Here is a 5,929-nt window from a genome sequence, read left to right on the forward strand (position 1 = left end):
GTATTTTCTTTTACCCAAAATCAGGAAGTTTTCAGCACCCCCCCCCTCGTATACATACATATATATTACAAATTGAGATAGATAGATATAGATAGATAGATATCTTTCTTTTATTAGCCACACAGGGCTGCACACAGAGGAGACAAATACAACTGTAGAGCTTTTCTTTAAAAATAAAAAGGTAAAATAAAAATAAAAAAATCCGATCAAAAGAAGAAGAAGAGGAAGAAATCGCCAACGGCCCATGTGTAGTTACGTATAAATTAGATAAAGCTAGTTATGGCCGGTGTACGCAGTTACCCATGGTTTCACGTCCATAAAGCCCTTGGCTTTACAGCTTTTCTTCAGACTTGGATAACCCCATAGACCGGCCATAATTATCTAATTTACTCTACTGCCCTATAACTTAGAATGTGCTTCTCTTTCAGGTTTATGATTTACTGACGAGATAGATAGATAGATAGATAGATAGATAGATAGATCTCAGTTTGGTCAGTGTGTCCGTTCTTGTTCTCTTTTAAAATTTTTAATCAAAAAAAAAAAAAAAATGAAAGCTAGTTGCAGCCATTTTCCTTTTGATAAAATGCTTCAGCAACCACGATATCTGATGTGCAGCTATAAATCATACAGGCTGAGTGCCTACGTAAGAGACTTCTTTTTACTTTTTGTTTTATTAAAGTGACATTCTGCTCGTTGATTTATGTCACTCGTTCTATAGCAATAGGGATGAAAGCGACTTGTCAACATCTGCATTCTTACGTTGCCAAGTGGAATTCATCACTTCTTTGGAGTGGATTTAATACACTCCTCGTTTCCTTGGGTGCTATGTTGTATTGTGGAGTTTGTTTAATCTTGTGTGTGTGTATGTGTGTGTGTGTATCGGCGCAGGTGTGACAGTACGGCAAGAAGTTTACTTCCCAACCATATGGTTCTCGGTTCAGTCCCACTGCATAGTACCTTGGGCAGGTGTCTTCTACCAAAGCTCCAGGCCAACCAAAGCCTTGTGAGTGGATCGGTAGATTGGTAGACGGAAACTGACAGAAACTCCTCTATATATAGATAGATAGATAGATAGATAGGGGGAGGGGAGGGAGAGAGAAGGGGAGGGAAAGAGAAAGAGATGTGTGTGCGTGAGTGTTTGTGTCTGTCTTTGTCCCCCGCCACCGCTTGACAACCAGTGCTGGTGTGTTTACGTCCATCTTTCTTCACCCATTCCCTTCCGGTCATTTCAAAATGTCACCACATGTGAATCGTTGGCGATTGTCTTCTTCCGTCTTCTTTTCTGTTTCTGAAGAAGAGTGTTGCTCGAAACCCTAAACCACCTTTCTTTCCTTCCCTGAGCGTCTGCTAATACTTTACATGTACCACGTCCTCGCATTGTTGTGTTTTATTTATTTATTTTTTTGGTGTTCTTTTTCTGGATTTACTATGTGTGTGTGTGTGTGTGTGTGTGTGTGTGTGTGTGTGTGTGTGTGTGTGTGTGTGTGTGTGCGTGTGTGCATTCTATCTGTCCTTCTCTTGTCTCCAGTCCTACAGGACATTTTCATATTTCTTTGTATTACCCCATGTCAGTCTGGTTTGCGGCTTTTTTTTTGTTGTATATGTATATTTTATTTTGTCATGTTTGTTTTCGTCATCGTCCTGTACATTCGTTAGCTATTCCCAATAGCTTTTCGTCACTGGCGCCAGCAAACGAAATAAACACAACAGAAATACTTTGCAGTCCATTTGGTTTTATTCGTGCGTGTGTGTGTGTACAGTAATTCCTCCCTTTACGAGGAGACGCTTTATGAGACCCCAGGTTTACTATATTTATTTTTCAAGCACAAGGTCCAAATTTTGAACGAAGTACAAAAGTTTCTACTTCCATAACAAATGCTTCTGCGTGTTACCGAGAAATTTATAGAGAGCGAAAAAGAAAAGTTTCTTCTTAGCAAACAACTCTAGACTTGTTTTTTAAAAAGAAATCTACAAGTCTGTCTCCGAGTGCTTGTGAATCGGTGATCGTGTCTACAAGTGATGGCGTGCGCGAGTCTAGTGTGAGTGAAAATGATTAAGAAAACGATTATAATAATATTTTTTATTACAAATTATCTTGACATTCCTTTTACTTAACATAAAATATTCTTTATAATCTACTGTTGTTTTATCGCCATTTATTTACGAGTATTATAAATTTTATAGGTAAAATATTTTTTCTGCGAACGAATTGCAATTTATAACATTGCAACTATGGGAAATTATTGCTATGCTTAGTGAGTTTTCGCTTTACGAGCGGTGTCCGGAAACAAATTAACTCATATCCTTTTCTACTCAAGGCACAAGGCCCGAAATTTTGGGGAAGGGGGCCAGTCGACTAGATAGACTCCAGTACGCAACTTGTACTTAATTTATCGACCTCAAAAGGATGAAAGGCAAAGTCGACCTCGGTGGAATTTGAACTCAGAACGTAAAGACAGACGTAATTAACTAATATATCGAGACATTACTGTATGTGCTTGTTGATTTTCTCTGTCTCTTTTTAGATCTTGCTTTTCAAGGTTATTTCCTAAGAATTGTATTTTTCTTTATATCCTTTTCTATTCGCCAGCTCAATAAGTAGACGTCTGTTCCTGTTTCTGGATTTGCTTGACTAGATTTTACTTTGCTAAATCGTATCCTGTTCTAACTACATTTGCTGATTTGTTTATCGCTTGTTAACTGTCTGATTCATGGTTTCACACATTTTGTATGTTTGTCAATAGCCATATTTACCGGTGTATTGCCCTGCATCTAATGAGTCCGTATTACGGATAGGAGATCGAATATTATTGGCCAGGGAGCCGGATGATGGACATAAGTCAATAGCTCTTTTCTGTTTGGCTGCCATTTTTCAATTTTCTTCAATGTTTGTTCCAATTGATTTCATATTTACTGTATTAATGTAGCTTTGTAAGGTAATCATTGACATGAAATTAATTTTCGCCATAAAGAGTTAATAGCTTTTAAAGTTTGTATATTTTGAGTAATTTTAGCCAATCGAAAGCCAGACATATAGATGCTTATTTCCATAGTAACAAGTCAAGCTGTTACCATTTTTTACCTTATTAAATTGTAGTCATGAAATGTGCTAAATAATAATAACTAAATAGGCCTTAAATCACGCACCAATTTTATTTTGGGGTGGGGGTAGCATAATCGTATGAATTCTCGTGTGTAAAAATTTTCTGAAAATTCCCAAAAAATAAAAAAAGGGGATATATGGCGTGCATAAAGCAGAATTCTGCCTATATTTCTGTCAGTTTGCCACAATAATTGTTACTAACAATAAAGTATTGGTTTCAAATAGGTTCGTGGGAAGGGGATCAACCCAATACTTGAACTGGTGCTTATTTCACCGACCCTGAAAGGATAAAAGACAAACTCGATGCCGGCGATATTTGAACTCGAAATATAAAATCGGAAGAAATACCGCTAACCATTTTGTTCGGTGTACTAACGATTTCGTTGCTCGCCGCCTTTACTAATAATGGCTTCAAATTTTGACGCAAGGCCAGCAAGTTCGGGTGATGGGTTAATCGATTACATCAACCCCAGTGCTCAATCGGTACTTATTCTATCGAACCTGAAAGGATGAAAGATCAAGTCTACCTCGGTGAAATTCGAACTCAGAACAAAGTAGAAAGAAATATCGTTAAGCATTTTGTCCGACGCGGTAACGATTTTTCCGGTTCATTGTCTTCTCTAATAAAATATTGTTTTCAAATTTTGGCACAAGGCCATCAATTTGGAGGGAGGGGGTTAGTCAATTACATTGACTCCCCCCCCCTCCAGTGCTCGATCGGTACTTATTCTATCGACCTTGGAAGGATGAAAGGCAAAGTCGACGGGATTCGAACTCAGAACATAAATTCGAAAGAAATGCCGCTAAGCATTTTATGAAGTGCGGTAACGATTCTGCCAGCGCGCCGCCTTTATTTATAACGAACTATTGAAAACAACTCAAAATATCACAAAATTTGTTTACGGTACGTACAAATCTCAACACATTGTTCCTCGGTATACATAACCCACCCATGATATGCACCTTACATTATTTAATAGCTGTATTACCTTTAAGAAATAGTTTTTGAAATTATTTCAATGAAACATTCTTCCAGAGAGCTGAAAAGAATTTTTTAAAACTCCATTCACATGCAATGAGTGGAAGAAAACAAAATCAAAGCAGAAGTGTACCAAACTGGGGGCTGATCGCGGTTATGTAAAACATGGCGGACAAAAATACGAATTTTACATCCTGTATGACAATTATCTTAAGCAGAATATAAACGACTACACAGTTAATTTGATAAATTTATGGTTTCACGCTTTATTCCAGTATACTGTCACAGCATTGTATTTACATGCACAGACTCATATTTTCCTTACAAAACTACGTTAAAATATCTTTTCAATATGCGTGTAACAAAACTACTAAATTTATGTTTCCCACAGAATATCCAAGTAAAAATAGGATGCGTCTTATGCTATACTGCACATAATTTTATAACCTGTTTTTGCTAAGGATGTCGTGCTGTCTTTTAAAAATTTTTTAAATATCTGTGGGAACTGGGTCGCGTTTATGCTTGATATCTTTAAACTGTCAAAGCCTTCTGTGGGCTAAGCGATTATTGATCCATTTTGTTGTTCCGCTAGAGTTAATGCTGTTGTACCTCCATTACTATCTCCGCTGCTGTTGTCAATTTGGACCGAACTTTCAAAAATTAAAACATTCTAATCTCTGAATACTAATATTATTTACTTTTAATTGTTTCAGTCATTGAACTGCAGCCTCACTGGTGCAGCGTCTTGAAGCGTTTCGTCGAACAAATTGACCACAGTACTATCTTTTAAATCTAGTACTAATTCGATCAGTTCCTTTTGCTGAACCGCTATGTCATAGGGATGTAAACAAACCAACACCGGTTGTTAAGTAGTGGACAGAGAACAAACACTATGACACATCAAATATACATACACACACACACACACACACACAGACAAGTATGTATATATGTAGACAGACAGACACATGACCAAATTCACGAATAGGTTCGTTCGAGTGAGAACTGTCGTGAGTCGTGTGGTTAAGAAGTTCGATTTGCAACCATGTGGTTTCAGGTTCAGTACCACAGCACAGCACTTTGGGCAAGTGTCTTCCACTTTAGCCCGTCTAATATGTTGTTAGTGAATTTTTCCGTAGACACAAGTGCGGGGCATATCTCGGATTACCATTATATAAAAGTGGCTCAATCTATCATTTTCAGGCGCAGCTGTGTATTAAGAAGTTTGCTTCCCAACCATATGGTTCCAGGTTCAATCCTACAGTGCAACACCTTAGGCAAGTGTCTTCTACTATAGCCCCGGTTAACCAAAGCTTTGTGAGTGGATTTGGTAGACAGAAACTGAAAGACGCCAGATGTATGTGTATATATATTATAATTTTCTTTCGAAAACCGTAGAAGTGCTCAAGTCGAATCCGAGGCGCTAGACAAGTATAATAGATACGATAGAAAAGTTTGAAATCAGACAGGCTACGATTAAAAAATACATATACGGGTCTAATTAGGATAAAATAAGAATTGTCCAATCTGAAACATATATTGATATATTAGAAATATATACATATATTTATGTGTGTGTGTGTGTGTGTGTGTGTGTGTGTGTGTGTGGAGAGAGAGAAGTGTATCCCAACACAGGACAAAATATAGGAGAATTTGTTTGGGGGTTTGAAAATGCATCTGAATCTCAAAACGTGTAATCGTTTTTAAATTTTGTAATAGATTTATTCAAATACCAAACCGGTTTCGCCTATTTTTTTTGTTTATCAATGGTAAAACATATATATGAATAAGGAGCTTAGGAGAGTTTAAATTTACAGGGAAAATTCAGGAAAACGTGTTTAAACGAT

This window comes from Octopus bimaculoides, chromosome 5 (assembly GCF_001194135.2).
Source record: "Octopus bimaculoides isolate UCB-OBI-ISO-001 chromosome 5, ASM119413v2, whole genome shotgun sequence".
NCBI lineage: Eukaryota > Metazoa > Mollusca > Cephalopoda > Octopoda > Octopodidae > Octopus > Octopus bimaculoides.